General features: G+C 38.3%; 1 protein-coding gene across 1 annotated transcript in view; it reads right to left on the reverse strand.

Annotated features, from left to right (window-relative positions):
* CNTNAP2 (contactin associated protein 2) overlaps nt 1-27,207 on the reverse strand; it is a 1,946,064-nt gene that overhangs the window by 1,746,859 nt on the left and 171,998 nt on the right. The gene's annotated exons all lie outside the window — the stretch shown is intronic.

Genomic DNA, 27,207 nt, shown 5'->3' on the forward strand with positions numbered 1-27,207 from the left:
ACATAAACCAAATTTGGGGGGAGGGGGCCAGTAGTCTACAAGTCGTGGATGTCTTTCCACTCTTTGCAAGGAAGAGAAAGACAGGTGATTCCTGCCAGAGTTTCTGGGATTAAAAAGTATTTGGGACTGTGCCTCACGGAAGAGACATCTTTGTAATGGGAATTCCCATATCTTGAAACAAATCCACATAGGTGTTTAGGTTAAGAGATGTGTACCCTAGGGATATTGATGGAACCCAGTGCCTGTGTTTTAGCTCTTCTTCACCTCTCCCCTGATTGGGTGGTCTCTGGTCTGAAACCCCCCCTCCCACGGAACCCTGACCTATAACCTCTAAGAATAGCCCATAGGACTGGGCTTTCCTTAACCATCCATCCTGCTTCTAACCAATGTAAATTTCTGTAAGGTGCTATCTTATGTAAGATACAATAAAAATTAATGTATATAGTATCTATTGAATGTTAAAATGTTATGAAAATGCCCCAAAACCCTGCTTGAATAAGATAACAAAAAATAAACTGTAAAATGAAAAGATGTTTGATCAAGGTATTTTGGACTCTGTAAATTAATGTAATTCTACAATCTAATTTTATTTAATTAGGATTAAACAGGGTGCAGAATTCCTCTGCTTTCTTTTCTTACGGAATCTCCAGACATCGTCTGCATGAGTTTTAGAGATTACAGGAGAGATTTATTATCACAAAGCAGGCATAAATAGCTCAGGACCAGAGAGGGTTTTGAAAGGTGGCCAATACTCATGAGGAACATGATGAACTGATTTTAAATAATGCGGTACTGCCACCATGGGGGGACTTCCTGGGCTTGGATGATATAATGCCCAGAAGGTTGCTCCTGTGTTACTGGACCCCATGCTGTTAAATAACATTTACTTCAGTTATCTGCCACTATTAGCCTTACCCCCCATTGGTCAGCTAATTAGACATAAATCTATTAAACAAAAATAAATTTTTATGTACTTGGCTATTGCTTACATCGAGCTTTTGCCTATTTAAATTATCTTGTTTAAGGATGCAATGTGAACTACCTTCTGATTTCTTCTTTATAGATAAAGAGGAACTGAAAAGTGGATAAAGAAAACACATGGTTGACAACAAGGTTTATTTGTTTTGATGCATATGGAATTTGAATAAAGCAGGAAAATATTTTAAGACGACAAGCACATTCTGACTGTACTTATTTTTAGAAATCCCACATGTCCTCTGAGACCCACTTTATACCTAACAATTGAATATGCAACAAAATTGCCACATACAGTCAACGCTGTAGTCTTTGACTATTGCCAGTCCTTCTGCTTGCTACACCATTCCGTGGATCCTTTTTTTCCAAGTATAAATTTATGCCACTGATGTGTCTCATGTTTTCCTCCTTACCCCACTGAAATCCTGCCACTTTTTACTTAGCGCGAATATGCCCAAAGGCCCAGCTCAATTTCTTTCTCCTCCTTAATGATCTGAAATTGAATCTGTTAAGAAAGAGACCAGGTTGCCCACTCAACATAAGAGCATCATGTGATTCCTTAAAAGACTAATAAGATAGGAACTGAAGACTGAAAATATGCCTATAGTTACAATGATATTAACAATTAGAATGCTTTATATTTAGAGATTATAAAGGATGGTTTCACTTAAATCTAGAAAGCCCTGAGAAGTAGATCGAACTGGCAACATTACACTTATGTCTACACGTATAATCTAAAACTTACAGCCATATGTCTCTGGTCAGTGGCAAGAACTCCATTAAGTGACAAAAACCAGACAAGAACAGGTTTTTCTGGCCTCTAGCATCAATCTTTCCTCAGCAAAAACAGCCACATAAATGTGGAGACAAACAGTGCAGGGTTATTGTACTGTGTGTAATTATGCCTCAACTAGCACCAGAACTTACCTGGAGAACGAGCTGGGTTTTTGTTTGGGTTTTTTTTTGAGATTTTACTTATTTATTTGACAGAGATAGAGTGAGAGAGCACAAGCAGGGGGAGCAGCAGAGGGAGAGGGAGAAGCAGACTCCTCACCGAGCAGGAACCCTGATGTGGGGCTCGATCCCAGAACCCTCAGCTCATGACCTGAGCCGAAGGCAGGTGCTTAACTGACTGAGCCACCCAGGCAACCCAAGAATGAGTATTTTTCACAAATATTCTCACCTGGTCTAGGGTCATAGCATCAGTGCTTCTAGGTGGTAGCCAACATTCCCTCTCCTTGCCTTTTTCTCTCCGGCATGGTTAGAAGTCAGGACTTTGGAGACAGATCGATGTGAGTCCATATTCTGGTTCCGCCATTACTGGCTGCATTCCCCCAGCCCAGTTACTGACCTTCTAGGCCAAAGTCAATGTCTTCAGCTAAAGTAGCAGTATATGCAAAGGGCTTAGCACATGGTAGCTGATGTGAATAAATATTAGCAGTTATGATAGCAGTGTTTTTATGTACATGCAGTTGGTGTTGTAATTAATGAAGTGTCATTTAAATTGTAAATCAATTTTTTTTAAAGATTTTATTTATTCATTTGTCAGAGAGAGTCACAGCGAGAGAGGGGACACAAGCAGGGGGAGTGGGAGAGGGGGAAGCAGGCTTCCTGCTGAGCAGCGAGCCCGATGTGGGGCTCCATCCCAGGACCCTGGGATCATGACCTGAGCCGAAGGCAGACGCTCAACGACTGAGCCACCCAGGTGCCCCTGTAAATCAATTTAAGTAAACTTTCTCTTGGTACGTATTTTCTCATTCATAGATACCAATAATTAGGACCATCCTATAATATTATTATAAGATATATATTATTATTATAATAATTATTATTATTATAATTTAAATAAATCACAATAACCTAACAGGTTGCAACACATTCCTCTACCCCAAGGCAGCTACAAATTTTTATTTTAGGTGTGTGAGTATATACTGTACTAGTGACATGCAGACGGCTGAGTAGTCGGGCTGCCCTGCTTAGATGTAATGTAAGGAAATTCTCAAAAAGCCGCAGTGGGAAGACACCATCAGAAAACTCCGATAAAAACTTTCAGGACAGCGAAGAGCCCGACAGTGCATCTTACAGTCCGCCAGAATGATCGCAGCAAAACAGGGCGCGAAGTAACTGGAGAACGAATACTTGAAACCCAGCCCGCGTGTTTTGTGCAAATATGCAAAAATGGTTAAACCGATTAATGAATTTTCATCCTTGCACACACCAATTCACAAAAACGTTCTCGAGGAAAGCGGGCACTAAGTTTCTGTGTGGCTTGTAACTATGAAAAGAAACACATTTTTACAGAAAGACTTTTCAGGGTTGCCAGCTAGTTGGGATGCCGGCAGTTTGGTAAATAAACGCCCGCATCGTCTTCGCACAGACACTAAAACATGTGATCAATATAAACTCATTCAACACAGATTTACTTAGGATTTAATATATGAGACTTAATGTCTTAAGCAATAGATATGTAGTAGTAGATAAATAAAAGTTCCTGCCTAATGAGGGCTAGATAGATAATACACATATACTTAAAACATACACGCCTTGGCGGTGGGGAAAAACTGAATAAACCTAGAGTAGAGAATGGGCCAAGTCAGGCTGGCAGGGGCAGGGCAGGGGGCTAGCCATTTTATTTATAGATTTATTTATTTAGATTTATTTATTTGAGAGAGAGAGAGAAAATGTTAGGGGGTGGGGGGGCAGGCGGGTGGGGAGAAAGAGAGAGAGAGAGAGAATCTCAAGCAGACTCTCCACAGAGCATATGGAGCGGGACATGAGGCTCAATCCCACCACCCTGAAATTGTCACCTGAGGGGACACCAAGAGTCTGATGTTCAACCGACTGCACCACCCCGGTGCCCCACAGAGGGCTAGCAATTTTAAATATCAGTCAGGGAATATACCACTGATGATTTTGAGCAAGGACATGAAGGAGTTGAGGGAGGTCTTCGTGCAGATAGTAGCAGGAAAGTTGATGCAGTAGAGGAAACAGCAAATGGAACAGAAATATGTTTGTGGACCAGTTAGAAATCCCTTCGGGGCAGAGATGAGCAACTGTGTCAGAGGACTGACTGTAAGATGTCATCAGACAGGTAGGACCTTGTAGGTCACTGTGAGGGCTTTGGTTTTCTCTCTCTCTCTCTCTAAGACTATTTATTTTACTCGAGAGAGGGAGAGAAAGGGAGAGGGGGTGGAACAGAGGAGCACAAGCAGGAGGAGCAGCAGAGGGAGAGGGAGAAGCAGGCTCCCCACTGAGTAGGAAGCCTGATGGGGTAATCGATCTCAGGACCTGAGATCATGACCTGAGCCAAAGACAGACACTTAATCCACTGAGCCACCCATGTGCCCTTGGCTTTTATTCTTAAATGAACCGCCTCGTCCATATACAAAGTCCATCTCAGTGAGGTACAACTCCACACAGCCACCTAGAACGAATGCTTGTCTGCCTCCCTTAACAATCTACACTTCCGACAGAGTCTTTGCTAAATTTTAAATCCATTCCAATTAGTAGTGTTCACCACTAAAAACGGAGAACCAGCTGTTCCCGGACCTTGCATTACAAAGCTCACATATAATATCCTCCAGGTATTCTAGCCTCTCTTTTCACACTAATTAATGCCAGACTTTCACATTTGAACATGGGTATTATTTTTACTCAGGTCTTGAGAAACTTTATCGTGTTTTCACTGTGAGAGCTTTGGCTTTTACTCCGAATGTAACAGACCGCCCTTGCTAAGTTCTCAGAAAAACAGGCACCGATCTAACACTTGGTGTATGAAGGATCACTGTGTCTGCTGTTTGGAACCGAGTGACATGAGAAACTGGGACGTAAGCAGGAAGATTACCGTGGAGACGATGGAAATATTATGGAGAAGAGGCGTTCACGTATCGGTCCAGGTGGTGTCCGTGAAGGGGTTAAATGGCAGCTACCTCTTCAGGGTAGAGAAAGGGTGGTGTGAATGTGGATATTTAGAACCTGTAGAACAGGAGGGATGGCATTGGTCTGAATCAATATGGCAAGCACTGTGAATGGGAAGATTTTTAAAGAACAAAGATATTGGATTTGAACATTTGAATAATAAAAAGCCTATGAGACATCTCTGTGAGTGGTGAAATCACATAAATAGTTAGGATAGAAGTCTGGACTTTTCAGGAGAGGTCCGGAGCAGAAATAAAAATTTGGGAACTCATCAACATATGCATGATTTTGAAAACAAAACTGTATGGAATCTATGGATGTAGATAGAGGACAGACCCAAAGATTGAGAAGTATGGTATTTCAACAATCAGAGGCAAAGGATGCCAGGAAAGGATAAGGAGTGATTCATGCTGAAGAAGGGAAGCAAGCACTGCTTGAAGCCACGTGCAGAAGGCGTTGCAAGGGTGAAGAAATGTTCAGTCACGTCAAGCCCTGCTGATGGGTCAAGAAAGTGGAGACCGAGGGCGCCTGGGTGGCTCAGTGAGTTAAAGCCTCTGCCTTCGGCTCAGGTCATGATCCCAGGGTCCTGGGATCGAGCCCCACATCCCACATGGGCTCTCTGCTCCATGGGGCGTCTGCTTCCTCCTCTCTCTCTGCTTGCCTCTCTGCCTACTTGTGATCTCTGTCTGTCAAATAAATAAAATTAAAAAAAAAAAAAAAAAAAAAAGAAAGTGGAGACCGGAGAATCCAATATTGGACTTAGCAATGAGGAGGAAGCATTAATACCTGGGGCATTGACAAGAACAGTTGTGTAGAAAGCTGAGAATAAAAGATTAATTAGAGTGATTTTTTTTTTCAAATGAAAGAGGAAGAATTAAAATCCCAAGTAGCAAGGAGTCTTTTGAGAAGTTTTGCTGTAAATGTCTGAGAAATGAGAAAATATATTCCCCTAGATTGGTGTCAAGATTGGTGTCAAGGGGACGCCTGGGTGGCTCAGTGGGTTGAGCCGCTGCCTTCGGCTCGGGTCATGATCCCAGGGTCCTGGGATCGAGTCCCGCATGGTCTCCTTGCTCAGCAGGGAGCCTGCTTCTCTCTCCACCTCTGCCTGCCTGTGTGCTCTCTCTCTCTCTCCTTCTCTCTGACAAATAAATAAAATTAAAAAAAAAAAAAGTTTAAAAAAAAAAAAAGATTGGTGTCAAGCATGTTTTGCTTCTCATTATGTTGAAGATGAGGTGACTTCAGGCTTACAACCTGTGCCTACTGGGGAAAAAAAAAAAAAAAAAGGTGTATATTGTTGGGGCCAATTCCACGTTAAAACCTGTTAACCCCCTAGGTTCTGCCTGGGTCTACTTAGCCATAGTGACTCCATGTTGCCTAGGTTGACATTCTGTTGTTTAATAAATGCCTCAACAGTTACTGATATCAGTTCCAGGTAACTGTTGCTAAAACAAGGCCAGACAGGTGGAAACATCCAATCAGCCAGGGCCACCTATGTAGAGGTCTGCGGTTTGTGCCCTATAAAACTAGCCTGTAAGACCAAGGGGTCATTGCTCTATTCGGAGGTGGCCCTGGCTGGTCAGTCTGACTTCTCATGCTTGGAGAATAAAGCTTTACATAACTTTCACTTTGTCTCAGCCTCGTTCCTTTGATAATGGACCCAACATATATACTGACAGAATTTTCTCCTAGAAAGACACTGAGAGGGAGGACCTGAGCTATAGTGCCTTGTAAGGGAGCAAAGAAGGGACGAAGCATTCACTGAGCGCAGCGATATCCTTCAATAGCAAGCAGAAAAACATTCAAGTATGAAGACAAAGATGCAAATGATAAATGGAAGATGTGATAATTTGTGGAAGTTCTCTGCTGATTCTTTCTGGGGTAGAAGAATTTTAGATGAAAGAAGTAATACTAGATTTGTGTTAAGTTTAATTTCTTTTAATAGAATATACACATAGAACTGCAAAAAACTTATAGAGAAAAAAATTAAATAAAGAGTATTTGATCGACAAAGAATAAGAAAAGCTTTTCAGAAGATAAGGGAAAAATCCTCACTTAATATATGAAGTGATAATTATTCCTAAAACCAATGAAATTTTTGAAGGGGTCAGCTATTTGATGCATTCAGATGAATTGTTAATTTGAGAACGGTGGCTAAAAATTAAATTTAAGGGGATCCTGGGTGGCTCAGTCAGTTGAGTGTCTGCCTTCTGCTCAGGTCATGATCCCAGGATCCTGGGATCGAGTCCCTCATCAGGCTTCCTGCTCAGCGGGAAGTCTGCTTCTCCCTCTCGCTTTGACCCTCCCCCCAGCCCCGCCCCACTCCGCTACTGCTCTCTCTAGCTCACTCTCTTTCAAAAGAATAAATTATATCTTTTCAAAAAATAAATTTAAATAAAAACACTGATCTCAAAAAATTAACCTGAAGAACATTGATTTATTAAATGAATTTGTCATACAATTTGAGAATTAGTAGAGACTAGACATTTGTCTTTCAAGAATTTGGAGAAAAAATTGAATTTTGGAAAAACAGTAAATTATGCACAGTGTAATTTGAGTAAGATTTGCAAATAAAATGCAAACATCATAAATTATTAAAATATTTCTCATATGGGAGAATTCCATTTATCAAAAGTTTGAGATGATCATGTAGATTTTTTCTTTGAATTCAGTTGTCATTCTTTATAATTAGTCCCTCAAAGATGAGGATGGTTTTATAGACATTTTACAGATTATACCTACTCTTTATAGCACTATAGGAGTTAACCATGCTTTAATGATGATGAAGTAGTTTTGAGGGGAAAAAAAACTATTACTCATTTTGATTATATATTTCATCTACCATAGCTGTTCTTAATGAGTTCTAGATTCATTTGTAAAAATCAAACCTCCTTTGAAAGATTGGAGAGTCTGCATATTTAAGACAGCAAAAGGCACAAGGACAGACTAAAAAGTTAATTATTTAAGAACTGGTTTCAATGTTTTTAAATCAATTACAGTGTTATGGGAAAAAGTATGCAAAATCTATTGGAGACCATTCTGAAAGGAAGACTTTTAAAATTATTAAAAATTATAATTTCGTTCAGTATTTCTTTGTAATTCTAGCTATATTTATAAAAAACTAAAAATAAAATATTTCAGCTAAAAAACTGTAATACTATTACATAATGAATACCTCACAACATATATGGAAAAACAAAGAACACCATTAACATGATGTAAAACAAAGCAAAACCCCTAAAACTGGTTCAAAATATGGACTTTGGAATTCTTTACTGGAACCCCAAGTCTACCAGTTCCTGGTTCTGTGACGGTGAAAGTATACTTAATCTTTTAAACTTTCCTTCTTTGTTATGTCACATGTAGTTCAAGAAATTAAAATAAAAAAAAAATGAGAAATACTATTAGGAGTAAAAGGCTGTTGCTGAGTTAGCCCATGTATAGTATACAAAACTTTAAGATGGGCTCCATGATCCCTACCCCTGAGACTCCCGTGTGTAATCCCTATTTCTAGCACCTTACTTAGAGTGCTGAAAGAAACTGGAATTCAATTCTGGCAAACAGAGTTTGGCAAAGATGAAGAGAGTTTTTGGATATAATATAGAACCCTCAGTAATTGACTCTGAATTTATCAAGAGGGAAATCACCTTGGACGGGCCTGACCAAATCAGGTGAATCCTTTGACTAAATGCCCAGACTTTATGCCATTTTGTTATGCAGCAATAGAAAACTAATATACTATTATTTTAATCTCAGCCATATTTGAAAACTCTCTATCAAAGCAACAACAAAATTAAGGTGGGGGGGATGAATTCAAGATTATTTTGAAACTAATTAATGGACATATAAGAATTCATTCCATCATTCAACTTTTTTATATTTGAAAATCATAATGTATTTTTTAAAAGTTATTTTATTTATTTGTTTGTTTATTTATAAAAAGTGTGCAAGTGGGGGTAGGGGCAGAGAAAGAGGGCGAATCTCAAGCAGACTCCATGCAGAGCATGGAGCCCAGTGTGGGGCTTGATCTCAGGCGGAGATCATGATCTGTGCTGAAACCCAGAGCTGGAGGTTCAAGCAACTGAGCCAGGTACCCCCATAATGTAACTTTTTAATCACGAAAAGAAGAAATTAAAAAGAACTTATTATCTTGGTTAATATTTATTTTGCATGATGCTAATGATACAAGATATAAAGACCAATCTGTTAACATTCCTACTGAGAGCAGATAAAAAGCAGATAATTTTAACATAGTGAAAGGAAAATGTAAATAAACATGTGATTCCAAAGATGCGTGACTTTAACATATACAGTGACAATTAACAGCTTGAACAGGAAGAGCTACACAAGTCAAAAAAAGTTTTCAAAAGAGAACTTCTGAACCAATTAATTAACATCTGAGGGAACACCAAAGGATTTGTTAGAAAGGACATACAGAGTCCTAGCTGGTTTTAATTTTAATTAAGATTGTGTAAGTTTTGCTGTAATCAAGATTTCTCTTGCTTCATACCTATTAAGAGCCAGGGTGGAAAAAAAAGACTATATATTGCTAATAAGTCTATGGCTTTAGTAGTCACAGCTCATCTCAACCCCAGATCACTGAGCCAACTCTGAAAGACCACAGAACTCTGTTTCTTCTCCCAAAGTCATGAATAGACGCCTGCCATCTGGTGAGGAGTGCTTCAGGGGTAGACTTGCAGTGCCTCTAATGCTCAAGGTAGAAGAATTTCCCGTTGCAGACCTACAGTATTTTACCATGACACAAAGAAGAAAAGCTGACGCTGATGGGAAATTTGGTAGAGATAAATAATTTTGTGTGTTTGAGAAAACTAGGAATTGCCAGTTCAGAAAAAAAGAAAAATATTCCAGAGCATTACCAGTCACGGGGGCCCATAAGACGAACGACAGAGTAAAGATTCAGAAGCTTGATAAGATGACCTCAGCCAGCACTTTTGATTTCAGGAAGCTCTGATGCTAGCATCTGGTTCAAGCTCTTGACCAGCTGGGAGTTCAGGACTGTGGCGAGGCTGATTTATACGAGTAATAACTGCCCAGGGCTCTTGGCTTTCCCCTTGCCTCTGTCTCTGCCTGGATATTTATCCTGTTTCATTTCTAGCTCTGAAATCTTTTTTATTTTTCTCCCACCCATCTTTTATTATAATAGCATTTAAAAAGTTTGAAGTAAGACAGGTTTGAGTCGAGTCTGGATTCCTAACCATAATCTACTAACTTTTCTTTGGATGGACTAAAGAGCTCCATAATATACCCTCTTGCCTACTGGAGGACCACCAGATTCCTCCCCTTCCCACCTTTCTAATCATGGTTCTTTGTGCTAAGGCACCCCCCCCCCTTGCTTAGAAGGAGCTCCACAAAAACAAACAAATAAAAACCTTTCCAATTTACCATGACAAAAATGAGTGGTTGTCAGTTCTCTGGATGAACTCATGTTGTCTTTGTAGTCTTTTCCATGACTGTATCTCTTTTTATCTGCATCTTGCATTAATATTTTTGCCCAGCTTCCTACACACTCCCTCTGGCCCTCTATGAGAATAGTGCTTTTATCTTATTGTTATAGAAGCAGAAAGTGCAGCGCTCTAAGTTGGGACTCAGTACATACGAATTCACTCATCATCCATGGGCGCTACACAGCATCGTCAACTAGATAAGGCTTGTTTTTAAGTTGTAACTGGTATGGGTTTGACATCTGTTCCTCCTCGTTCTCAGCCGCACCACTAGGAAAGAGTTTCATTTCCTCTTTGAATGTGTTTAGTATCTAAAACAAAATGTCATTTTCTTTCCATTTCCTCTTTGTTCACGTTGTAATTAGAGGACATTCTGTGAAACTGGTGTAAGAAACGGTGATGACTGAAATTGCTGATTCAAAGTGTAATGAAGTAGGAAAAACAAATGAATGGTTTAAGGCATCATGCTGGCCTTGTCATTAACAAACTGTGTGACTTTTGGCATTTCAGCCTTCTCAGGTTGTGTGTGGGGGTAGGCATGAGTGCCTGCGTGTCTGTGCGTGTATCTGTGAGTTCTCTCTTCGGCACAGCATCTTGTGCAAGAAAGACAGTGGAGAAGCACTGGAGTATTGAAACTGGAAAGAAATGTCAGCATTGTGATGACTCCTAACGGTCTTACCAGGTGCTTTCAGCCAACGTCGTATAATTAATCCAAAAGGACACTACCATGCCTACCTCTTACAATTAATCCAAAAGGACACTAACATGCCTTAAGAACAACCCCCTTTGGCCAGATCCCGTACTTTCATTTAACCTGTTGAATCCTACAAAAGGTAGTAGAAAAAAAATGCACACTGATTAGAACACGTGAGGCATATGCCATCAAAGAAAGGAGAGCACCATTACTGGGACATTTACAGCTTGATGGAACATTTATCAATTCCTTCTTTTACCATCTCGTCCGTATACCAAGCCCATCTCAGGGAGGCACACCTCCATGAATCCACTTAGAAAGAATATTTGCCTGCCTCCCTTAACAATATATACTTAAAGAGCTTTTCGCTGGAAAAAAAAAAAAAAAGTCCCTGCTAAATTTGCAATCCACTCCACTTTGTAGTGTTCATAAAAACGGAGAGCCAGCTGTCCACTGACCTTGCATTACAATGTTCATACCTATCATTCTCCAGACTATTCTAGCATCTCTTTTTCAAATTAATGCCAGACTCTCACATTTCTAATATGGGTATTATTTTTACTCAGTATCTTAAGAGCATTTAGAAAAAAGACAATGAAGTTACTCTTTAGTAACTTCTTTAGTTACTCTTTAGTAATTTCATTGTCTTTTTTCTAAATGCTCTTAAGATACTTAACTATTGGAATCAGTTGTTTAACGGTGAGGCCAAAAGTAAAGCTCCAGGAATTGCTACTCCAAAGGAAACTGCGGTAAACAGACACCAGCCTTGCATAAACACGTGTGTTTGATCTGTCAGTTCAAGACACATATAATGGACTAATTTTATTTCAATATATTTTTTTCCTAAGTAAATGACATCTACTTTTCCAAACGATCACTAGGATGTCAGATATTTGCCACTTTGGTGGAGATAACCTACTGGAATTTGCAGTCAAGTTAAGACAAGTTAGAACGCAGGGTCTGACTGATCCATGGCTACCGTGACAGAAGCATCGTTGCCCAAAAATGTTTTCTTCAAAGCATGGGTAACGTACAGTGAAGAATTATTGTAAAGGAAATAGTTCTTAGAGATTGGCCATTAAATAGCAGAAAAACATTGATCTTCAGATTTTGTGAAATAGAATCTTCTCCTTCTCCAACCCCTCCCTTCCTATATTTTTAGCAATTTATGGCTTTTTTATGGTTAGGTATCTACAGAAGGGATGTTTTGAAAACTACAAAAATATATAGGAATTCTCATTAATACTGTCCCTAATTTCAACAGAAGAACTATTTGCACAATTTATCAAAACATTATTTCTGGGGTGCCTGGGTGGTGCAGTTAGTTGAGTGACCAGACCCTGATTGGGCTCAGGTCATGATCTCAGGGTCATGAGATCAAGTCCTGTGTCAGGGTCCATGCTCAGCAGGGAGTCTGCTTGAGATTCTCTCTCCCTGTCCCCTGTCCCTCCACCTGCTTGCACTCTCTCTCTAATAAATTTTTTTAAAAATCTTAAAAATGCAAATTTTGTTTGCTTTTAGATTTCTCACTAAAAAGAATTTATTTATTTATTTGACAGACAGAGATCACAAGTAGGCAGAGAGGCAGGCAGGGGATGGGGGAGCAAGCTCACTGCTGAGCAGAGAGCCCGATGCAGGGCTCACTCCCAGGACCCTGAGACCATGACGTGAGCCGAAGGCAGAGGCTTTAACCCACTGAGCCACCCAGGTGTCCCTAGATTTCTCACTTTTTGAAGAGACTGTAGAATCTCAATAAATATTTTAAGGCATTTATTCCTATTTACCAATTATGTATAGATATGAACAAAAACTGTCATTGATCTGAAACATGGTCTTTCTTTCTCCTAAGCTTTCAAAGATAAGCAATAGTTCCAGGATGAAAAGAATGAAACATCTAATTTCCTATATTAATTGATAATTTAAAAATTCTAAATTGCCTTTTGGACAATTTCTGATAATTCACTTACCTCAGATTGTTTCAATTAGATACACAATTTTTCTTTTAACAGCATATTTTATTAAATCATCAGCTCCCATGTTTCAGATATTAAAGAAAATTCCTTGCCTTTCTTTTAAAAAATTGATTGCAGTTGGTGATTTCTTTAACATTTTAAAAGACATTTCAAAAGAGTTTGCACAAACAACTCTAACATATGAGGCTACTTAATTCTGCCTTGCTGAACGTCATTGTAGCAAAGGATAAATAGACTGGATGATTCAAGCACATTGTACATTTAAGATTTTAAATGTGACAGGCACAATACGTAGTATGTGAAGGATTATTTTCTTTACAAAAAAAAGAAGATAAGTGTGAAATTAGATCATTCATAACTTCACACCTAGCTTCAGATCTGTAGCTAACCAGAGATGCAGTGTTCTCTATGTCTCTCTTCCACACAACCAAAGACTAGGATGTTGTAGACCACAACCTTAACCTGCGTGTTTTTAGGAAAATCTTCATGAAACCTATTGTTCGTCCTTCAGAAATAAAAAGAGGAAATAATCTGTTAGAGATTAGAGTGAGAAAGAAAGATAGGTCACCTATATTAAGAAAAAAGAGAAAGAAGCTCTTCCTTCAATAACATACAATGAAATTTGAGAAAGTAGAAAATCGTCTCGCATTTCTAGATTTTGAACAGCGAATACTGATAATTCATGACTACAATTCAGCTTCATGGGGGGTGGGTACTGCTTGAAAGGGGACGGGTGGTCAATTGGAAGTTAAATTTGAAATTAACAAGAAAGAATTGCCAAAAGTATTTTTACAAATGAAGAGCAATAAAGAAATAATGTCTTACCCTAAATGTTAGCATTGGCTAGATGCATAAAATAATTAATATGTTGTGATGCTAGAGTCAACAGACTGGGAAATGGGACAAAATAGCTCCAAACCAGAACTTAGGATACTAAGTATTTAGCATAGCAGTACTCAAATCTGAGATAACACCTGTCAGTAGACACACCCATTAAGAAGGAATACACCCAGCCAATAAAATTGTGCTTTCTAACATCTAGAATTTTCACGTGTATTAAAAGAACGTATTTACACTTAGAGGTAGATTTTATCATACACATACATAAAATATGTAAGTAAACTAAACTAATTATATCCTATAATTTCTTTTTTTAAAATATTTTATTTATTTGACAGAGATCACTAGGCAGAAAGGCAGGCAGAGAGAGAGGAGGAAGCAGGCTCCCTGCAGAGCAGAGAGCCCGATGTGGGGCTCGATCCCAGGACCCTGAGATCATGACCTGAGCCAAATGCAGAGGCTTTAACCCACTGAGCCACCCAGGCACCCGGTCCTATAATTTCTTACATTTGGAACTGAAGGCTTTGACTTTTTTTTTGTTGTTGCTGTTGTTGTTGTTGTTGTTTTTTTAAAGAGAGGGAGAGAGCGTAAATGTGGTAGAGGGAGGGAAGGGCAGTGAGAGAGACTCTTAAGCAGGTTCCACACCCAGCATGGAGCCCAACGTGGGCTCGAACTCACGACCCTACATGACCTGAGATCGTGACAATGAGCTGAAATCAAGAGTCAGAGGCTTAACTGACTGAGCCACTCACTCATCCTGGAACTGAACTCTGCTAAGTCACTGTTAGGATCTAGAGTTTTAAATTTTCTGCTTTCCACATAATGACATTCTTTCAAATATTAAGAGCATTCATTATATGATATCTCTGAAGAAAAAGTCACTGATGTTGGCATTTGAATTCTGAATCTGCAATCATGTAGGGTTAGCCATATTTGGATATCAACCTGTAGCATATTGGTAGATATATCTGATTCATCACCTCCTTCTAATAGTACTCTGACCAGGCGGTTCCTAGGGATAAAAGAGCCCTCTACTATTATCCCTGCAGAATGATCTTCCAAAGGGACCCCCACTCTGCAAACTTTAATGTTGGGGCTTTTGAGATTTGTGTATTTGCAGGTAATGCAAAACACAACCTGAGTGAGGATGATTTTTAGAGTTCATTGTTTGTAAATGTTTTGATGACAAAAAGGTCTTAGAAGTAATAAAATTTAGCATGTTACAGACATAAAGAATTACTGCTTAAAATGAAGAATTATGCCCCCCAAAAAGCACAGAAGCAATTATTTGAAAAAAATTCAATCTCTCTCTTTTTTTTTAAAGATTTTATTTCACAGACAGAGATCACAAGTAGGCAGAGACGCAGGCAGAGAGAGAGAGAGGAAGAAGCAGGCTCCCTGCTGAGCAGCGAGCCCAATATGAGGCTCGATCCCAGGACTCTGAGATCATGACCTGAGCAGAAGGCAGAGTCTTTAACCCACTGAGTCACCCAGGCACCCCCAATCTCTTTTCTAAAGTAATGAATAATAATGTCTGCCACATGTTCCCCCAAAAGATGCTCTGAGTATCTAAAAGCAATTAGGTGCATACATAAAAATTTTTAAATTATGAAGCATTCACTATACAGTATTCAGTATGCTTAAAATGAATACTTAGACAATTTGGCTAGTCTGATTTTTATTTTTATAATGTGTCTTTTTTTTTTAAGATTTATTTATTTATTTGATAGAGAGAGAGATCACAAATAGGCAGAGCGGCAGGCAGAGAGAGAGGAGGAAGCAGGCTCCCTACCGAGCAGAGAGCCCGATGTGGGGCTCGATCCCAGGATCCTGGGATCATGACCTGAGCCGAAGGCAGAGGTTTAACACACTGAGCCACCCAGGCGCCCCTTTAATGTGTCTTTTAGTTATTAAAAAATAACACCAGAATTAACTACTAAAACTTCTTTTCCACAAATTTTTTCAATCTTTAAAATTCATTGTCAAATCCTTTCTTTAAAGCAATATATAAGCATTATTACATTATCAATGATAAAATCATTTTATTTATATAAAATTATAGTGTAACTGTACCATATTTTCTTAAATTTGACATATTGATCCATTGCATGCTTCACTATTTCATTTGTGTTACTGTATCTAGTAACCAAAACTTGTTCCAAGTCTTTAATATCATCAAAGGCAGTTAATATTTTTTCTCGGTCTTAATTAAAATCCCAATAAACATTAAAATAATTCAATTAGAGATATTTTGGGATTTAAGACCTATAGTTTCTGCATGATATATGAACTTCCTTATAAAATTTCTTAACAATACTTTACATTCTGACAATATTTTACATCCTGAAATTATTCAAATTACTGGTATTTCACTTATAACGTAACATGATCTCTTTGTAAAAAGTGGTCAAACTTAAAAATGTCAGTAAAATAGGTCAAGCATAAAACAGAGGTATGTTAAAATGTCTAAACCGAAGAACAGAGAAGTTGACTTCAATTACTATTAAGCATTACAACTAAAATCACAGTGCCTTGCAGAAAGGGCAAGGAAAAAAAATGTAGTGAATTATACCTTGCTTGTAAAAGTAAGGTCAACAAATAATTTTGGAAAAGACATTTTCTTCTGGGCATTAAAGTCTAGGCAGATTTTCTGAGAAGATACTAGCCTATATCTTCAACAGCCTTTTGTAAACATAAAGAAGTACTCTTTTATTGCCACTTTTCTATGATCATCAATACATTAAAGCACAGAATTAAATCTAGTTGGGCAGACTTTGTCTACCCAGAATTCACAGAACCTAAGATAGGGACAGCTCTGAGACCGGTCCATGAGTTTGATATTTGTCAGGTAGAATTGTTAGTAGACACAGTTGTACTCCCTTGGACTTGATCATGGCAACTGACCTCTAAAACTGGCTAGCTTTAGACTGGTTTTAGTAGGGTTGCTGGTTTAGCAAATAAAAATACAGATTGTCCCCTTAAATTTGAACTATAGACAAGGAGCACCTGATGTTTTAGTAAAAGATTTTAGTAAAATGTTTTAGTAAAAGATTAGGCCGTGCGATATTTGGTACCTATTAAAGCTAAATGTTTTTCACTATTTATTTGAAATTCATACTAAACTGGTGTCTTGTATTTTATCTGTCAACCCTAGTCTTGTTCTCAATTTCTGAAATGCTTTTTCATCCTAAAAATAAGATAACGATGTAATTATTTAGACAAAAATACCCTTTGCTTTAATTTAGGTTTCATAAACAACAAACGGGACAAATCTGAAAAAGTCCCAGGGATATGTTAAAAAATTGCTTAACTCAACCCCAAAAATCAAACAAACAAACAAAAAAAACTCCCAAAACATAATTAGGTTCCCTGGTTAAAGTTAGTTTTCAATACAATTAGTTCTATCTATTTAACCCTATATGTTTTAATTTATGCATTTAGAAACATTATTTTAAAAAAGCTACTTTTGGCTTCATTGGACTGACAAAGTGGACCAACACACACACACACACACACACACACACACACACACACACACACACCCACCCACCCCCTACCTGCGACTGAATCCAAGCAATGCTTGAGCCAGAGCCTCATGTTGTAGAACGAGGAAGTTTCTTGGCCCTGTTCATCTCCACTTTGATTTATTCATAAATTCCAGATAGTACTAAGAGATCTGCCAGGAACTTTAGTAATTTATCCTCCTATCTTTAAGTCCAGCAGAAAATAAGGGGTGGTTCCTACAGGCAGCTTTAAGCAAAACCAATTAGTTTTGATTGGCTGACACTGAGTCATGTGCCTGTCCCTTAACCAATCACTAAAGCCAAGGATCTGTTCCTACTGCCTATCTGGGCCAAAGTGCATTCCCATCTCGGGAGCTGCTGTGCCGTCAACCTAGTTAACTTAGCTCAGAGTTAGTGAAGGCAACGTTCTCCTAAGCACACTCTAGGAGGTTTTCCCACAAGGAGCAGCAAAATTTTTCATTCCTATTGTACTAACCTTTAATATTACTTCATTTAAAATGTAGATTCCCTGTAACGCATGTCGTTTCTGCATAATTGGTACACTCTAAGGTTGTCCTGTTTTTCTGTAACAATAAGCATTTTTAACCATCTGAAATAATTTGTAAGAATTTTAGCATTATATGTGATATATTTTATGTACAGGTGGGCTCATTCATGTGATTGGAATTACCACAAAATAGGACTTCTAAGTAATGGAATAAATATATGCAAAGTAAAACTCCAGAAAACTTAAATAACTCACTAAGAGGTTCCTGATCATTACTATTTGAAAGTTTAAAGCATACACATACAAAATCCACCCAAATATTAAGAAAAACTTGGTATAACCTATGATCAGACTTGGCATTGATAAAATATGCAAGTTCTATATGAAACACATGATATTCGTGCAACTAGTATCAAATATTTCCATAACCAATATCAACAGAGGGAATGGAACCTTCCACCTCTGAGAATATAAATATTTCCTTAGTGTATGTCACTATAGAATAATTGAACGTGCCAGGGACAGAACCTCAAAGCCAGAGTAAAGCCAATCTTACAGTTTTGTCAAAGTTGAAGAGAATCTGCAAATACTTTTTTTTTTTAAACAGGAAGCTTAAAAGCAAACCTTCATTCTTATTTTTTTTTTAAGATTTTATTTATTTATTTGACAGACAGAGATCACAAGTAGGCAGAGAGGCAGGCAGAGAGAGAGGAGGAAGCAGGCTCCCTGCTGAGCAGAGAGCCTGATGCGGGGCTCTATCCCAAGACCCTGAGATTGTGACCCAAGCCAAAAGCAGAAGCCCCAACCCAGTGAGCCACTCAGGTGCCCCAAACCTTCATTCTTCTAAATAAATACTATATACAGTATGTGTATATATGTATTTATATGAAATTTCAATTTATTTGTATTTGTACCCAGAGTATATTATATAATGTGCATACATAATATATGCATTGTTATATAAAAATAGAAATTTATGTCAAATATAATGCATATATAATACATAGCATTAAATAACATAAATACATGTAAATATACAACATGCAAGTACATTTGTAAATATATTTACATATACACATATGCATAGGTACACATATACTTTTTTTTTAGGGCATGAGAGGTGAGGCATGTGTTTCTACTCTGACATTTAATATGATTTCACAGGAATTGACTTTATGGAGCAGTGAATCTTCACTTATAGTTTAGATTAATAAAAATTCTTTGAAACTACAAAAGTTAATCACCATCATCATCCTGATTATCCAACAACATTGGGAGGATGGCTGTATCCCCTTGACTGTAAAGAAGTTTCAGGTTGACATAATTTACTCTTAGACGAAGGAATTGACCTTGGTTCCCAGACACTCAGGGAGGTGGCCAGGGCATCCTTCCTTCCTCTCTCATGGTATATATGGGCATTCACAAAAGTGATACTTGCTGGGTTGGGGATATATTTCACAGCACAAAATCAAACAGGAATCTAGTACCTTAAAAGTAAAACTGAATAATTATTTTCACATTAGTAATATTTATTGTTTGCTGCACAAACAAAGCATGTTAGTGAATAATTCTCAGGGATGATGAGTAGATAATGAAAGCCTATATTCACAAATCACATTGACTCTTTCATAAATGCAGTTTTTCATTTGGAAATTTCTCTGCGATCTCCTGATAATTCACACTTGGAGATAAGTGAATACGTGACATATTTTGAAGGGTAACTGCTGATTTCTGATTGAGCAGATAAATAAAGAAGAAATTATTAAACGAGAAGAACAGTTGGTTCAAAGTCACCACAATAAAGGGCACGCATTTTCAGGTTCATTACGCCTCACAAAATATTTAAGACGTTATAATTAATTGAAACTTTCCTTTAGGCAATTGATTTCCTGATGTTTCCAATTTTGTTTTTCAGGGGATATCAGCAGTAGGAATACATAAAGGGTTTTATGGTTGTTTTCCCTCCCTATTTACTTTTTGAGTAAATGGTCCTAAAATAAATTAAGTAATCCCAAGATAAAAATATGCATTTGATTTTAAGATTTAATAGTTTGAGTCACCTTGGGCCCTTAGCAATATAAACAGTTCTACCTTTGTAGAAATTAAATACCATATGACTTCATTTATTAGGGGGCTCTCTCTCTCTCTACACACACACACACGTGCACACACACACACACACACACACAAACACACAGAGGAAGGAATCACTGAGAAATAAGATAATACAATTTTCTCAATAAAAATCTTTTAAAAAATGTGTGATACCTTGTTCCCTGATGGAGTAAATCAAGTTTCAAACATACTTTAGCTTTTTTGCATGAAGATTAAAGGCATCCTCATGTACATTGTCATCATCGTCATATTCTGCAATATTGTCGTCATTAAATTCTGCGTGATCTGTGTGACATTTAAAGGTGACTACAAACGCCTTGCTACTTCACTGACAGGTGGAATGACGTGGAACACAAGAGACCCAGTAGCTTTTTGGCAGGCCCCTTGGAACACTGGTTCTGAGGCAAGCCGGCCACCATGAAGGAAGTATGACCACCCAGAGATCACCATCACACCTGAAATGACATGATTTAATGATTCCAAGGTCTAACGCATGACCAAACTGCCTATAAGAGCCAAGCGTTAAATCATGACATTGCTTTCCTGCATACCCTGCAGCATGATTATAGTTGAGGTAACTGAAAGGAAAGAATGTGGATCAGTATACTCTTCCAGACATAGGATATCCCTAGTTCGTATTTGCTAATTGGTGAATTAGGAAGTTGAAGCTGCAGGTAACCCTTGCCCTCAGTTTTGCTCCTACCACCTGGATCGAAACCACCATGGTGTCTTTACTTGCTTTTCCTCCAGTGGTCAAGAACGCTCCTTCTTTGGTCTTGCTGTTCATCTAGAAGGGCACGGCACGTTCAGGTACCAGATGCATGCATAGTTTCTTCCTCACATCACTGGGATTCTTTCTCCTATCAGAGAGGCCTTTCTCGAGCACTTCCCATCTTCCAGATTACTCTGTCCTTGCTCCATACTTCATTTGTCTTCAGACTCCTTATCCCATCCAACATATTTAGCAATTTTTTATATTCTCATTTGATGATATGTTCTATGAGAAGAAGGACTGTTCCATAGTCACCCACTCCACAACTCCCCCCAACAACAACAGCAACAACAAAAATGATACATTTCCAGAATCCTGAGCAGGGCATCTTTGGAGCATGATGAATTGAAGTTCTTCAAAAAAAAAAAAAAATGATTTGGTTCTAATTCTGTCAAGGACAAAATGTCTTGGACACTTTGGATGCCACAGCTAAAAAGGAGAACATCACTTTGGTACTCAACGCACACCCTGTGGTTTTTAGCGGCTCATGTTAAGATCTTGTCATGAATCGTTGCTACACATTCTGTGCCTCTCTCTAGCAATAGTCTATCCCCACATCTCTTATCACTCTTATCATCATATCCCAGATAATCAATGCAAAAGTCCTAGATTGTAGGTCCTGCCCAATTTATTCCACGGAATAAAGCTCTTAATCTTTTCACTTAAGGCAGGGCAGGCTTAATATACCTTTTGTTTCTGTATCAAAAGTTCACTTTAGTTAAGAGGCCATTAATTCATTCCTTTTTATTACAATAGCCACTGAGGATTAAGCTAGTTTAAAATTATGCAGCCATAAAAACTGACCTTCAAAATGCACTGAGCATTTATAGCCTTCTCATTTGTTGATAAGCAATCAAAGTATGAATGGACTGCATGCGAGATAAGTCGTAGATTCAGGTTTTTTAAATTTTAATTTCATTTGACGTATGCCCAGTGTTACAGTTGCTAAATTTTGAAGAATGAATAGGATAGTATTTTCAAGTATTTTTTTAATCAAAGTTTCATCGTTTTTGCGCAACCAGACACACAATTGCTTGTATTATTTAAGAGGTGCCCTCTGCTATCTACCTGATGCTAATGTTTTTAAAATTAAGTGTTTAACCAACACAGCTGATCCACTGTGTACAAAAGGGTACAGAGCATATTGTTTATAGTACTGCCTATTATTTGGCTGGCTTGAATTGCCCTTAAATCAAGATTTTTGTGTAGAGGAAAAGCAATGGAACCACTGAGTGCTATATACATTAAACGTCTTATTTTTTCTCCATATAACCTTGAAGAATTAAGTTGAAGAAATCAGTGAAATTTCTCCCTTGCTCACTCCATCTCAATGAACTTTTATTATCATCAAGCCATTTTTAGGACTTACCATCTAAAATAAGTTGTTCTATTTTTTGAGTTTCCCGGAGGTGGGGGGAATACATCAAACCACTTTTACACTTATGATGGAAAAATAATTTATCTTCTCTACTGCATACTGGACATCTAAACAAGAATAACATCAAGGAAATAAGACTTTCTCTCCATAAGAAAACTGGACCTCCAGTGGGCAGCATGTTACCTGACAAGCTGAGATTTACTTGTTACATTTGGTTGAAACACATTGTATCAAGCTGGATCAGTCATAAAGTGGAGAGTAAAACAGTTCTGTGAATTGGATGCCAGCAGTTCTGTCCACGGCTGTCATGAGTTAAATATAAAAAGTCATCACTCAGCTAATCTGTGTTTTTTTTACTCTTTTGTGTCTGATTTGCACACCTACCTGTCCCTGGGCATTTTCACAGTTCCTTGTGGCTACGATGTGTCATCAACATATACAAAATTGTAAATGGGATAGTAAGTGCTGAAATCCCTCCATTTATAACACAAAGAAGAGTGCCAAGAGGCACAGGACAGTTTTGTCCTACATGGACTGAGGGCTGTTTGAATTAATTTGCTATCAGCGAATGACACCCACTGTCAAGCAACTGATTCATAGCAGTTCTGACAAGAATTAGAGACTTGGGAGAATCCAGGCGGGAGATATTCAAGGCTGGCTCTCGGACTTTGAAATGGATTGCATTAATTCTCTTTGAGGACTTGGAGAGCACAAACAGAAATAATCGTCTGTTGATTTTCTGAATCATGTATACACAGGGGTGTGAAAAATTAATGTAAGTGTCCTTCACTGGCCTCAACACAGGTATCTGTTTTTCCCTATTCATTATCAGTTGGGTGTGTGTATGGGATCCTTAATAGAATTAGGATTTTCAGGAAAAGAACAGTGAGAATATTTGTTAAGCCCGCCATGTCTGAGCATTGCGTTGAGTGCCTAATAAGCACATACAATTGTAGGCAGAATTGTTAACTTGGATCTTAATACTACTTAGTCAAAATATACTTTCCAGAAGTTAATAAACATCAACAGAAAACAGTGTCAAGCCTGAGAAATTCTTTCAGAAATTGGCAAAGCAGGCTCAGACCATGGCTAGAGCAATGCACAGTCAAATGTCTTCATGGGAAGTTGTATCTGAACTGGAAGTTAATTATTGTTACCGGGACCATGTTCACAGGATCAGTCTCGCTGCCCCAATATTAACTTAGGAGATTTTTGCTGAAAACATACCGCACAGGGGAAGTAGGAAGGAAGATGGAAGAAAACAAGGAAATGAGGAGCTGAATCATTAAACGCCTGTCCTGTGTTGGTCCTTCATATTCACACTTCCTATTTTCACAATTAATCTCTTTCTGTGTGTACGTGTGTGTGTGTCTCCCCTCTCACTCTCTCAATGGCAATCCTAAATAAGAATTATAAAGACAGCTCTAAAAATATACAAAAACAGGGGAGAGGAAAGATAGTATTCAGTAAGCCTCATAAGTCTGACATTCTAGGTCTTCTTTGGCCAGGAAAACACCCAATACACAAAAATTAAACAGGGGAAAATAAAAGCTGAGTGCATTTGCTTTAGATTCACAAAAACAGGAACATGACCTTATTGCTTCTTAAGTATTCAGTTTGAACAGGAGACACAGGATAATCTTTTTGGAGAGTAAATGGGAGTCAAAGAACAGAATTATCAGGGAGTGTGTGCGTGAGTGCGTGTGTGTGTGTGTGTGTGTGTGTGTGTGTGTGTGTGTGTGTGTGTGTTTCTCTCAGTCTGGACTGAATGGGTACACAACCAGTTCTAACAGCCAATAATCATAACTCCATGTACAGATCAGGATACTAGGAATCTCGGATTAAGCATTATTTTCTTTTATAGGTCTCTTTAAAATGTTAGTAATCCCTGGAGTGGCAAGGCATGAAGTTACTTTAACTCTTCTGAGAATTAGTTTACCAATGCATGTCTTATAATAGAAATTTCTTTAAGAAATGTGATAATAAGTATCTGGAACAAAAGGAGACAGAGAAGAATAGATATGAATGTGTACCACAACAAAGATAAACTTCATTGACATCATAAAGGGTAAGTGCTGGAGAGGGAGAAATAATTTCAATAAATGAAGCATTTATTAACAAAATAAGGAATTCTGTATTTCCAGGATTCTAATTCTCCCCTAAAAGCTTTCAAATTCAAGAATAAGCAAAAGCTATTCCTTCAGGATTGTCAATATTTTAATGCCTAATACACTTGTACTATATCTTCTCTTTGAAGGAGTGGGGTCTTTCTCTTCCTGGACAATATTATTTATGGATCTACCATGAATTCGTATTATGGATAATATTATGAATGTACTGAAGGATCTATTATTTATAGCTCTTCATGTTATTTATGGATACAAGGGTGCTAAGCAGAAAGGCACTCATTTTTTGGTTTTGATCGAGTCATTCTTATGCACTCCCTTGTCTGTTGTATCCAGTCTCTACCAAAATCAGTACAGCAGCTCTCTTCTTGGCTAGCATGATGCTCTGGCTCTTTTGATCTCAATGATAAAGATCCTGCATAACACCAAGAGACAGAGATCAAAAGATTTTACTCTCCTTTTCCCTTTCAATTACAATCTCAAGTTCCAGCAAGGGCTTCAACAAAGACCATTTGACAAAGCGTAATTGATGAAAAGAAAAAAAAAAATATTCTCAACAAAAGATCTTCAGATATTTCATGATTTCTTAACACGGGCAACTGGACCCTCGCTTATTCTGCTTAATCTGATCATTTGTATACCATCTACTGCCCATAAAAAAGAAAAACATCTTACATAGTGTTTCTAGAGAACTTTAGATCACACGTAAGGAGATTTTCCTGAAAGTCTCCCCAAACATATGTGAAGTAAGAAGTTTAATAAGATAGTATTTAAGGGCACCTGGGTGGCTTAGTTTGTCAAGCATCTGCCTTCGGCTCAGGTCATGATCCCAGGGTCCTGGGATCGAGCCCCACATCAGGCTCCCTGCTCAACTGGGAGCCTGTTTCTCCCTCTGCCACTCCCCCTGTTTATGCTCTCTCTCTGCCAAATAAATAAATAATTTTTTAATAAAAGATGATATTTAAGACTCTTTTCACTCTAAATATCCAAAGACTCTGCTAAAGCCATGTTATTTAAAATACTAGAAAGACCAGAGCAGTATTTTGCAAGAAAACACTACAACTACTGATTTCCATTGTTTTCAAGCACTTATCAATTTTTCTCACTATAATAAAGATAATTCATATCTTCTGATTTCCCATTCATATCCCATTCTGTGTATTATATGGTAAACCATCCACTAAAATCAGATTTTTCTCTTTTGCAAAATCTACAACTTGTGGCCACAATGTCATTAGCAGTATCCCGTCTTCATGTGTGCTCATTTTCATTCTCCATTGTGCTTTCATGTACTCAGTCAAAAAACACGGAGAGAAACCCTGCTGAGTGTCAGTTACTGTCATACTAGGAATAAAAAGGATGAATACAGCAGAGTCCCAGCTCATTCACAGAAAAAAAAAAATGTCCTTGAAAGTAAAAGAGGATCCAATAGATTTCCCAACTTCAAATTATGAACCTCATTCTGAGACTGCACCCATGGATGAGTTAATTCCAGAATACAAACAATACCCTCGATTGGGAGAAAATCTTTCTCAAACATGTGAGTCACCACTAAGTTTCCAAAAATCATAACATGCCCCAAGACATCATGGACATTTTCAATAGGCCATCTGAGTTCCCACCAGAACTCACAGAAGTCAGCTATTTGATGGTTAAGAACTGGGAATGAAACTTCTTTACTGTGAAGTGGGTAAAGCCATTCATCTGAGCGTACAGATCCTGGGTCCAGCTGTTGGGTCTACTCAAATCCATAGCTCGCTGCTGCCACAGGAGCATCCTCCGTGGGTTGAGTTGTAGAAAAGAAAACAAAATCTACTGATCGAAGCACGTGAGTATTTTAGGTCGCTATCAATGACAAGCTCTAGAATGTGTGGTAATTTGGATGTCACTTGGATGGTCACCATCAGTATTGGCTCTAGGCGGAAAGAAAAGAAGTAAAGGCTACCCGATATCTTCCTTTCCCCTCCAGATTCTTTTCTCTTTATTGCATGGCTCTCCCTGAGTTTATTTCCATGTGATCTTGCTGTCAACCCATTCTTGAAGGCCTATCAACTGTGCTCAAGCAATGGAATTATTTTCCCAGACTTTCTGCTTATTTAAATGCCACTTTTAAAAACTGAAAAATTATAGGTGACGGGGGAAGATTCTCTAATATATACTTTAAGTCTGGTGTAGAATTGGTGGGGAAAAATGAACCCACTCATCATCCATGGAGGCCACCATCCATTCTACATATTCTTAAGTCCTGTCTTTATGACCACAGATGAACCATATTTTCCTTCTTGACATTTTATGCATCCCCAGATTGGAGAGTGCCACAGGTGTTAGCTGGGCACAGAAGAGCATCTCTTTTCTTGGCTTTGCCCATCATTCTCACGCACCCCACTGAGGCCACATAACCTTATTCTGGAGCAAGGCCATAATGAGATTCAGTCTGCCTTCCCCATTCCATCTTCTCCGTGTTTGAGGCTGCTGCAGTCACTAGGAAGGCCATATTCTCATTACAGGGAGTCTGTTAGGTGGTACTTAGAAGGGTAATTTGGAAGCCTGTAAGTGTTCTAGGCCTGGAAGAAGGTGCAGGATCCATGAAGCACAGTTGGGCAAACAGAGAATGAGATGTGAGTTCTGCCTAGTGAGGTCCTTCCTTTCCAAAGTTTTGCCCAGAAAGTCCTGCATTTCCAATGGGAGAACCAGGGAGTATACCACTTACTTGCAGGTAACTGAACAAGTAAAACAAAGCTTCCCGTTTCCCCATTCCAGCTGTTTCAAAATTCACATCTGATTTCTACCACACTCAAATGACTCAAATGGGAAAAATGTCCCATGGAGTGAGGACAGGGCTGCTTTGTCCATGTCCTCACTCCAGCCACCATGTTTTCTCTCTCTGTTCTCCTGTTGAAGGTGTCCTCACCTTTTAGGCAAAAATATTACCAACAAAAATCTCAC

The sequence above is a fragment of the Meles meles genome, chromosome 10 (assembly GCF_922984935.1).
Source record: "Meles meles chromosome 10, mMelMel3.1 paternal haplotype, whole genome shotgun sequence".
Lineage (NCBI taxonomy): Eukaryota > Metazoa > Chordata > Mammalia > Carnivora > Mustelidae > Meles > Meles meles.